Below are 12,201 nucleotides of genomic sequence, written 5' to 3' on the forward strand. Positions count from 1 at the left end.
TTCAGTGTATTAGTGTTATGCATTTGTGTTTTTGTATTTTTTGCAATAAGAAAAATCATTCACAATTGTACTAATGTTGTACTAATGTTGTACATACGTACATGTATCTCATTTTTTTCCTAACACAAACATTAAGCATCACACTGTGATTTTCTGTCTTGTTAAGTGTGTAAGAGAAAGGGATTAAGATTCTGTATTTCTCTGCATATGGTGAATAAGTCATCTGTGTTGTGAAAAATATTTCTAACATACAATTACCTTTTTTAAAAGTTCCAAACAACTCATGCTAGTCTAATCACTAAGTGATGAGATTTTTCTCAGACTCATGGAGAGAGAATTAGTCATTGTTTTAGCTTGCCTGGTAGAGCAACTTGTGCATTAAGTAGAAGGTGTGGTTACAAATGCCTGAGAGCAAGAAAGACTGGATGATTATCAAAATATATCGGATATTTCACTTCAACCTGGAATGGAACAATAGGGTGTCTCAGTATCTACTCCATGCATTGCAACATCAAGAGCATGTTATTTAAACCAGAAATTTGCTGTACCAGCAAATAAATGTTTAGGATGGCTTGAATGCCAACATCTGCTACAATTAAAAAATATTTATTTTATGCATCACCTTCTGGATGTGTCCAAGAGTAGAAATGAATTTCTAAGGCTGAAAAATAACCCTGCAACCAGCAACTCCAAGTACATCCATGGATATCTCACAGGGTGTATACTTGTTGAACTTGCACCAAATAAGTATCCTAACTGATATATTGAACTGACAGAGTATAATCTGCTACACCAAATCTGAAGGCAAGTGCATTAGGGTAAATGCTTACAACCAGCACAACAGAGGGATATACTGTCATTTCAAATTAAGCCAGGGCCTTGGCAAGTCAAAAATGGTATATTTCTCTGCAAAGAGAAACCATGCCCCTACAGTCCCACATGAAATCACGTATTGAATTAAAAAAACCATTAGAAAATGATAAAAATCATGTGCAGGTGTACCCTTTACATGCATAACACTACTCTTTCCCCCATTTGACTCTGAGAATGTTACTGAATCCACATGAAAATGACATCGTGACAAAAAGTAGAAGTGTTGGTCCCCATTAGCAGAACAACTATATAAATTTTATCTAACCTCCTGTTCACGAGCATATAGTTGTTTATGCATAGATTCTATATACCCTGATCTGTGCCTTATATTTGGGGTACAAATCACATGAACAGAAGCTACACATGCTTGGACTCTATGTGCAATGTAGAAAAGATCAGATCAAAGGCTGAGCTAAGATCCATGCACACACTCTTCCATGCATTATTTCTGCAACATAGCAGGGTGTGTCTGCTACTTTGGAAGAAGCACAATGATGAATTATCCATGTGGGCACTGTTGCTGTGAAACTAAATTAATAGGAAAGGCTTGCTACTCTACAGTAGCAATGTTTGCAAACTGCTCTCTTTCAGTGGATAGCATTTGGCCCTCTGGGAGGGTTGAGTAGCCCATACCCCACTCCTTTCCTTCAAGTAGCACATCACCAGCTCTGTTGAAGGTGATGGCTCCTCCTTTTTTCACCTTCTCACTCTGTTACATAGTCAGAGGGAAAGTTGCAGTGATTCCTCCTACTTTTCATGGATGAAGATTCATGCCTAAGAGTCTGCATATCGATATTTATTTTCTCAGCAATGTGTCTTTATGTGTTATTCAGGTTGCTTTGACCTGAAGTTCTCACAGTATGACAACTGATATCCAGACTACAGCAGTCAGCTACTCTGTAGAAGATACCATTGAGACCAGGAGAATGGAAGTCCTAGACTGACTGCAGGCTATGGATGCTCCAAGACTTCCATTTCTCCTATAGAATATTAAACAGACCGATGGAAAATGATTGATTGTCATTGGTAAAGATACTAAAAGTCAGAAGCTGGTAAAGGACAGGAAGCTCAAAAAAAGTTTTTTTTTTCAGTGAAAAACCTCCAACTTCTCCATAGGGAAGAATAAAGGTACACTGCAAAAATCATGGCGCATCTCCGCCAGCAGCTCCACTAGCATACGGGGGCAAAGAAGCATCTAAAGACCAACTAAGGTTGGTCCTGCCCCCTGGAATGGTCCTGGAACGTCTTTGGAATGCTGGTGTTGCTGGGGGCAGCATGTAGGCCCTGGTGTGAGGTCAGGCACCATGGTCAGATGTTGCAGGGCACTACAGCAACCAGGCACCAGCAGATTTGCCTCTCTATGTAAGTGCTGCGGAAAGGATATTTACGCCAATGGAAGGCTGCACCGCATCCAAAGAGGGATCCCCCCCCCAACTGTACTGCCCTACTGACAAAAACCTGAAAATAATTCTGAGAAGTATCTTAGGTTGAGTAGAACATGATTAGATTGGAGCCAGTTATATGAGCAGAAATATTTATGAATGAAGGATTTGTATGACACATAGAACAAAGGCATACAGAAGAAGGTGAAAATAAAAGACAGGAAATTTAAATTTGAATTTTAGTGGAAGAAAGTGACCTCACAGGATCAAAAGAGTTGACTTGGATGGGACAACACAGGATTTGGCATCACAAGGCAAGATATAGATTAGACAGAGAGAGATTAAATTAATGAAGAAATTGGGGATAAACCTGACTCTGCATTCAAGACTCACAAAAGCAAGGAATTATAAACAGTTTGCTTATTTTATTTTACAAAGTTTTTACCCTGCCTTTCTGCACTCATTAAGGCCACCAAGGTGGCTAACAAATTTCTAAAACATTCATAATAAAACCACTTCTTAAACAACATTGAAACCAACAAAAACATATCATTAACAGCCCCATTCAAGGGGGGGGGGGCTGAATGGAGTTGGTGCAACCTTGTACCAGCATGTTTGTTCACCCTGCCAGTGCATTTGGCAACCTGGAAGGCAGGCAGACACTCTGGTGTTTGCAGGTGTCCAACCCAGAAGGAAGGTCAGCTGTAGGAGCTGCATTTGTGACCAATTGGATGTCAGCACAGGAGGTGGGGTAAACCAGGGGCTTACGAAAGGGTTGTGTAAGCCCCAGAGCACATTTGGCTGGATAGGGAGGTTTGTTGTTTTTCCTACCTCCCTGCTCCACTTGAAAGCACTTTGGAGGTGGCAGGGTGGTGTGGTAGTGGTAATGCATCCCAGGACCTCAGGCTGTGGATGGGGCTGCCCAACAATTAAAACATGACCTAATTACATATATAATGACATAAAAATAACAATTAAAACATTAGGGTGAAAGGAAGGTTCACTGAGGGAATGTCAAGGGAAACAAAAAAAAACATTTTCACCAAGATGGCAAACAGAAGTGAACAGATGAATTTCTCTGGGGAAAGAGTTCTGGAGCTTTGGTGCCGCAACCAAGAAGGCCCTCTTCTGGATTGCCACCTATCAAATCTGAGGCAGAGGAGACATTTTCAGGTCATCTTAAGTAGGTTCATAAGCGAATAAATTGTTCTTCAGGTAATGTTGGTGCCAAACCATATATGGTCAGTGCCAGCTGGTATGTTGGTCCCAAACAATAAAAGCATTGGTATAGATATGGGCATGGTTCTTCCATTTTTGCCCTCCTTTTTCATTTCACTGTAGTGAAGTCAGTTTATTTTCTTCCACATATGCCCAGAAACATAGAGTTGTAGAAGATCTACTTTGCCCGTTCACAGATGCAGTTACCAGATTTAAGTCTTTTCTGATTTAGACAACTTGGCTATTAGCATATAGATGGTGGCTAAACAGTCATGGCAGTGGAATAATGGGATGGATCCAGAACTCTAAGTTGGTGGGGTGGGTCTTTCCTCACCTTTCCCTTCCCAAAACAAACTATAGTTTTTCCTGATACGTTTTCTCTCTAATACAAGCTATTACGGGAGGAGAAGGCAGAAGGCTCTTTCACCAGATTCCCACCCATCAGAAGCATCCTGCGTTGTATTGTGGTGTGTTTTGTTTACAAGGATTTCCAGATCCTCACAGAACATTTTTGAACAAACAAAAAGCTGCTTGGACAAGGAGCAATTCTTTCCATTCCTTCAATGGGTTCAATGCAGGAGCAGAGCAAGGGGAAACTGCACCCGGGGCGAGCGTGCGCCCTGCACCCCTGCGCAGCCTGCCCCCGGACCGCCCTGGACCGCCCCCAGAATGCCTCCACCATGCCCCATCATGCCCCAGCCACACCCCTGCCCCGTGGGCACTACGCCACTGGTTCAATGTATTTTCTGAAGCTTTCACAGCCAGAATTAACTGGTTGTTGTAAGTTTTCCAGGCTGCGTGGTCAGGATCTGGGTAGTCTTATCTCCTAGCACTTCACCCTTATCTATTGTTGGTATGTGTTTCTCTCCATGGCATAGTGTGGTGTGTTCTGTACGGTTGGGTATTTGTTTTGTCCATCTCCCAGGTGGGAGGGAGAGAAGGCACATTTGCATGTGTCCAGATGGAGTTGCATAAATAAACTCCACCCAGACCATGTAAATGCACTTTCTCCCACCTCTCATTAGGTAGGTGGACGAAACATATATTACAGTGACATGCTTTCCAGGTGTTGGGAGGCATTTTCACTGGAGACATGTCATGACAGAAGTGATAGAAATTTCTTTTACTAGTGCCATTTCCCAATTACTTAAAGAGGCCACGTAGAGCTGGTAAGTAGGGGGAAAATAAGCAGGAAATTCTAATCATGGCTCTCCCACATCATGTTTCATATGACCCACAGAAGCCAAAGAAATTACAGGGCATTAAACTGTCTCTGTGGCATCCAGAAGCTGATTTTGAAATTAGTTGGCCATAGGTTCTATTATTTCTACTATACGTATATGAAATCTACTGGTTTCCTGAGTGGCAGAATTTTAACTGAAGGTGTATCTTTTGGCTCATTAGGCTGTTATGGCAGATCACCTGGTCTTCTTACTTTCATTCACTGTATTTGTTCACTACCTAATTATATGAATCCTACAATATCCTTTAACATGTTGACAGGGTAGTAGCTTTCTTCAGCGTCTCATTTTCTTCTTGTGATTCATCAGTTTATACTAAGCATGAATGAGCAATTTTAAGCCTTCACAACATGATTTTGTTTTCATGTGACTGCATATTCATCCTATTTCAACCTTAAATCACTGGGTGTCCACTACTTCCAAAGAGGCTTATGATTCTCACTATGTGATACATACATAGAACTCCCATTTTACATAATGATGGAGCCCACTATATTATGGTCCACATTATGCACTCACTTTTTTTTTACTGTGAGACTGGAGACAGGCTGACAGTCATCTTTTCTAATGTAAAACCCCTAGTTACTGCCATAAGATCTATATAACATAAGCTTCTCTTCCCTGCCTGGATTCCTGGCACCATATCAGCTCCAACAAGGGCCAATGTCCCTTATGCATACCTTGACTGAAGAACAATGGGAGAGAAGAAATTGTTTTATTTTATTTATACCCCACTTTTCTCCACAGTAGGGACCTCAAGCAGCTCACATCATTCTCCTCTCCTCCCTTTAATCCCACAGGAACCCTGTAAAATAAGATAAGAAAAATAGGAGTTTGGTTTTATACTCCACCTTTCTCTCCCATAAGGAGTCTCAAAACAGCTTACAAACAGCTTCCCTTCCTCTCCCCACAACAGACACCTTGTGAGGTTAAGAGAGTTCTAAGAGAACTGTAACTAACCCAAGGTCACCCAGCAGGCTTCACGTGTAGCAGCAGGGAAACATTGGTTCACTGGATAATGCTGGATAATGCTGGCTTTCATACAGTAAGATTGGCACCTTAAAGACCAACAAGATTTCCAGGGAGTAAGTTTTCAAGAGTCAAAGCTCCCTTTATCAGACCAAAGAACTTTAACTCTCAAAAGCTTATACCCAAGAAGTCCTGTTGGTCTTTAAAGTGCTACTGGACTCAAATCTTGCACTTCTACTGCAGACCAACACAGCTACCCAACTGAAACGATCTTTCTGTGAGATAGGCTAGGGGCTTTTCCCCACTTCAAAAGTGAAATTGGAGGGGACCCCTGCTCCGTGATCGGTGCGTGGTTTCAAAAAGGTGTACTTCTGATCAGGATCTGAAATGACGTGCGCTGAGTGGTGGGAGGAGCGGCAGAATCGGGGTGACTGCGTTGTCGCTGCATTGTCACTGCTGGTGTAGTGGGGAGTGCTGCAGGAGCCCAGGGTATTAGCCGTGAGGAGCCCGCATCTAATGGTGGGTGGGGAATTGACCTAGGTTGAGAATGTGACCAGCCCAAGGTCATCCAACAAGCTGGAACTTAGAACTATCAATGTTTCTTTGAAGTCTAGGACCATGTAAAGACTTCAGATTTCATCCATTTGTTTCATTTGGCACTGTAGAGTAGTCAATTCCAGCTTCAGAAACACCTGGATATTTGAGAGTGGAGCTTGGGAGAATGGATTAGAAAGGGAAGGGACCTTTGTAGGATATAATGCAATAATTTTCTTCAAGAGAAGCAAAATACATGTTTAAAATAAATAAGTGGTTTGTGTAGTCTGGAGATCAGTTCTAATTCTGGGAGATTTCCAGACCCCACCTGGAGATTGGCAGCCTTATTATATAGATACACATATTACTGGAATTTGGAAAAGGGCATTAATTAGGGCCCCTTCCGCACATGCAGAATAATGCATTTTCAAACCACTTTCACAACTGTTTGCAAGTGAATTTTGCCATTCTGCACAGCTTCAAAGAGCATTGAAAGCAGTTTGAAAGTGCATTATTCTGCATGTGCGGAATAATGCATTTTCAAACCACTTTCACAACTGTTTGCAAGTGGATTTTGCCATTCTGCACAGCTTCAAAGAGCATTGAAAGCAGTTTGAAAGTGCATTATTCTGCATGTGCGGAATGAGCCTAGGTTACAAGCAAACATGGTGTCAGGTAGGGTGGCCAGGCCATGTCTGGAAACAAGCAGAAGGTTCAGGGAGGGGGGAGGGGGGAGGGGGCTGCAACATGTGTAGAGTTTTTGGTGATTCCTAGGGCTACCTTACACCTTTTCTTGGTTTTCCCTGAAAGTAATGTTGCAATGCACAGGTTTCCAACTTCTGTTTTCTCTCACTGATATTTGGAGTCATGGCAGGCAAGGGCAGCTACCAGAAGGAGACTTTCTGCAAAAGAGGGAGACCTGGAAATCCTAGTATCTGGGGTCTAGGGGGAGGGGATTTTGGGAACAAAGCCCTAAAATGTGCTAGTTTTAATTAGGGCTGTATAGTCAGTTACTGCTGATCTAAATCTTGTCCACTTATCTAGCACCAGATCAGATAGGCCATAGGTGTCAAACTTGTGGCCCTCCAGATGTTATGGACTACAGTTCCCATCATCCCCTGCCTGCATCATGCTGGCAGGGGATGGTGGGAACTGTAGTCCATAACATCTGGAGGGCCACAAATTTGACACCTGTGCAATAGGCTATATATGAGGCAGTCAAATGCTTTCCAGACGACTCCTGGATCTACATGATGAATTAATGGTCAGGAATTGCCTGGAGCCTTTCTGCCTCCCTTCCTCCCACTGGCATTTCTCCCAGCCAATCTTAGCCCTAGGACCATTCAGGAAAGCTACTTTGGCCAATCACAAGCTTTCTTGAAGGGGAGGGGAATTTTAAATGGCAGCTGTCAGTTAGACTTAGGGATGCCAGCCTCTAGGTGGGTCCTGGGGATCCTGCAGAATCGCAGCTCATCTCCAGACTAGAAAGATCAATTCCCTGGAGAAAATGGATGTTTCGGAGGGGGAACTCTATGGCAGTATACCCCCACTGAGGTCCCTGTCCACCCCAGACTCTACCCCTATATCTCTAGGAGTTTCCCAACCTGGAATCTGACAAGTCTTCATGATATGGCAGCATTCCCAATAATTCTTAAATCTTTACATCTTTCCTTTCTTATGTTAAAATACAGAATTAAAACTATAATTTTTCTAGTGTACATTCTTAGTCTTGATTTCCCTGCCTCAACCTGTCACAAATCATATTGGTCAATTATGCATGGTGAGGTTCTTGCAACTTCAAAGAGAATTTGCCAGGGAGTCTTTGGTTCAGGGCACATTTGACATTATTACCCACCACCCTGTTTGCAGCAAGGCAGGCATTACTCAACAGCTCATTTTTTGCTTCCATCCGGGGGGGGGGGGGAGGATGTTTTCTGGGTTCTCTATCATGCATGTGTGCTTTAATTTTCAACATAATCTTTAATTTATCCATCTATCAGTATGGTTATTTAATTTTATTTAAATCTAAAGATCTGAAAATATGAGGATGGAGAGGATGCAAAGCAGCATGAGGTAGCAGGGCAGTAAGACTAGGTGGGCTGGCCAGGATGGAGGAAAGAGGTCCAGGGCAAAGCTGTGCCCACTGTCTCACTCTGGCAGAGAAACAAAATTTAAATCATGCTATAAGTGTATTTTCTTGCTGCGGAGAGGGTGGAAAGTAAAAGCAGGGCTAGAGGAAATACATCTGTACAAGAAGTCTTGCTGCAGCGACAATTCACCTCCACCATGCAGCAAACCCCTTGTTCATGATTGGCAATGGAAAGAAGAAGAAGAAGAAGAAGAAGAAGAAGAAGAAGAAGAAGAAGAAGAAGAAGAAGAAGAAGAAGAAGAAGAAGAAGAAGAAGAAGAAGAAGAAGAAGAAGAAGAAGAAGAAGAAGAAGAAGAAGAAGAAGAAGAAGAAGAAGAAGAAGAAGAAGAAGAGGAGGAGGAGGAGGAGGAGGAGGAGGAGGAGGAGGAGGAGGAGGAGGAGGAGGAGGAGTTCAGATTTAAACCTCACTTTTCTCAACCGTAAGGAATCTCAAAGCAACTCCTTCCCTTTCTCTCCCCCCAACAGACACCTTGTGAGGTAAGTGGAGCTGAAAGATTTCTGAGAGAACTATGATGGGCTCAAGATCGCCCAGCAGGCTTCATATATGGAAGTGAAGAAACAAATCCAGTTCACTAGATTAGAGTTCACCACTCATATGGAGGACTAGCAAATCAGTCCTCTCCTGTTGACCACCACAACATGCAGAAGCAGCAAACAAGATGGCAGAAGCAACAAACAAGAAGCTGAAGATGCTAAATATTTTCACCTTCCCTATTGTTTCCTCAAGTGGAATGATGCTGTCCAGAGCTCTGCATACATTATGCTGCACACAAATGCAAATCTGCATGTTCATGAATGAACTTAAAAATATGGAATAGACTCACAAATTGCATTGCAGCTTCGATTCCCCACAAGAAAACAGACATCAAACAGGAATGAGAACAGGAATCTGGGTCTTAAAAGTGCAGATTTTTGACATAATTAGTTCAAGAATCATTCTCGTGTGACATTTTCAGATAAATACACCTGCATGATTCTGAGTTGCATTTAACTACCACACATTAAAAATAAGCTCCAAAAATGTGAATGTGAATTAGCATAAATCAAGCTTAATGACATGAGGGGGGAAAAGCAGCTCCAACTAGGATACTATTCATGTCCTGTCTATAGAGTGTCCATAAAGGGCCATGTTATCTAGTGCCCAGGGCCTACTGCTTTCTGGTAACCACTGTGTGCCTTCTCATCTGGTGCTTGCAGCCTTATGATTTAAATTTAGAGCCTGTGGCAGTGGTTGGTTTTTCATGTAATGCTTGTTAGTTTAACTTCTAGCCTGGAGCAAATATTCTGTGAAATGTAAAAGTTAGATTACAGTTTTAATTTCCTGACCTTTCATTTGTTGCTACTAATTTCTGATCTTATGCATGAGACCTAGAAGAACATCTTTCTAATAACCTCATTCTATGCATGTTTAGTTCCTTAAAAGTAAAACCCTCTATTTGTGTGATTCATTTTTAATTTATTTTAGAAGGGTTTGTTATTTTGACTTCCAGACTGGCCATATCATTTGTATATTACCCTTACAGAATATACTTTAGCCAATTGAATGGCATTTTCTTAAAAGCAAGCATAAGCAAGGGCTAGTCACAGTTCTCTCAGAATTCTCTCAGGTCACACAGAAGCAGGAAATGGCAAACCATCTCTGAATGTCTCTTGCCTCGAAAACTTGATGGTGTCACTAAAAGTCAGTTGTGACCAGACAGCACTTTACACATACACACAAGTAGACCCATTACACATACACACAAGACCCATCACTCCCTTAATTCACCTATCCTCATATGCCAATTCTCATGAAGAATGACAAAGTAACACAAAGGTGGGATTACCCTGTAACTTGTGTGGTTTGTGTGGTTTCCCTGTAACTGCTGCAACTGTAATAAAAAACAATTCCAGTGGGGCTTCCACGTGATCGGTCTTCATGCAGTTTTTTGTGCAGAGTTGCCAAGTGCCATCAGGGATCCCCTGGCAATGATTCTATTTGAGCTTCCCTAATGCCTTCAGGACCCAACTCAAAAGCTATATGAAATCAAATCAGATAATTTGATCAGGGCCTAAGAATTTTGTCTCATAATCCCCACCTGTCAATAGCCCTGGAAGGAGAAGAAGCACACAATCCTTTGGCCCGTACTTGGTCTCCTGAGTTCAATTAAGAGATCTTCAGCATTATAAGGACTTTATATACGCTTGTCAAATAAAAATATTTGATCAGAATTCCTCAGGCCCATTACACATGGAATGTTTACCTCAGGACTCTTCTCTGCACAGTGAAACATTGCCTGCTTTTTTGTTCTTGCAGTCTATCAGTCTATGGCAGTGATAGTGAATTTTTTCGAGGCCGAGTACCCAAATTGCAACCCAAAACCCACTTATTTATCGCAAAGTGCCAACATGGCAATTTAACCTGAATACTGAGGTTTTAGTTCAGAAAAAACGGTTGGCTCCGAGTCCGAGGCGTGCGTTGCTCAGGAGTAAGCTTGGTGGTAGTTGGTGGCTTTGCTTTGAAGCAACCGTGCAACTCTTCCAATGGGTGAATCACAACCCGAGGAGGGTTTACTCAGAAGCAAGTCCCATTGCCAGCAACCGAGCTTACCCCCAGGTAAAGAATAGCGCTTTAGTTCTTCACATGAAAATCAGGGGGATTTAACAGCACTTAACAGGGCTACTACACTGCTTCCCCAAAACTAGGTCTTAGGTTTAATGCTAATGATTGAGCCCAGTGGCCCAATTATGGGGGGGGGGGGCGACTCTGTTTGCGTGTGCCCACAGAGAGGGCTCTGAGTGCCACCTCTGGCACCCGTGCCATAGGTTCGCCACCACTGGTCTATGGCATCTGCCTGAGAGTTGATTGCATATTTTATCTATAGAAGGGTAAATGGGCAGACAACCAAGGCACACCTAAGTTGTAAATCTCAAATAAAAAACCTTAAACTATGTTTTTTCCCCATTTTTATTGCATACCTTTAAAAATTTGAACCATCAAAGTCAGCCAAGGGGAGGTAATGGTTGCTGAAAGTAAGTCATCAAATCATGCAAGAAAGTAGTATGAAGGTGATAGGCAGTAGATTCAGGATGAGCAAAAGTATATTCTTCTTCATACATCAGGATTCAAATGTGGGATTTGCTGCCAGAAGATGTAGTGATGGTCACGGGTAGCTTTAAAAGAGAATTAGGCAGATTCATGAAAGATAGGTTAATCAGTGGCTACTAGTGTTGGTAACTAAAGGAAAGCTCCAAGTTTCTGTGCAGATCCAGCAGAGCTCTTATGTTTAGCATAATCATATAGTTAGACACATTGGAATTAATTCAGATGCATTTGAACAGCTCACTTGAACAATCAGTTTCTGCTTATGAGCAGCAATGTTAACTGAAACAGCAGGTTTCAAGCAGGTCTACATCTGATTAAATGAATGCAAAGTAGGTAAAATACTTCTCTATGGTGTTCTGTGCTCACAGACAATGCAAATGCAAGTTAGAATTTTGTTCTTACAGGATTAAATGTATTACTGGTACCAAACATACGACGTGCTTCTACAAGTGCTGAATTTCCACCCTTTATCCCAGTAATTGCATTCTGATAATAGGACTTGCAACAGGAACCCAGCCCAGTTGAAGCATTCGTCAAGGCAGGGCTTGTCCCTGAAACCTGTGGACCATATCATAAAGAATCTCCACCCATCTGAATGACCAAATGAGAAGGTCTGTCACAACTGTAATCATGTAGCTTATATACTTACAGACAGCTCAACAGAGTGCAACAAGGGCAACCAAAAAAGCTGGAAGTGAAAAAGATGAGACAGCGATTTAATCCAGTCTTTCCTCACAGTTGACCATAATA

The sequence above is a fragment of the Sphaerodactylus townsendi genome, linkage group LG09 (assembly GCF_021028975.2).
Source record: "Sphaerodactylus townsendi isolate TG3544 linkage group LG09, MPM_Stown_v2.3, whole genome shotgun sequence".
NCBI classification, from domain to species: domain Eukaryota; kingdom Metazoa; phylum Chordata; class Lepidosauria; order Squamata; family Sphaerodactylidae; genus Sphaerodactylus; species Sphaerodactylus townsendi.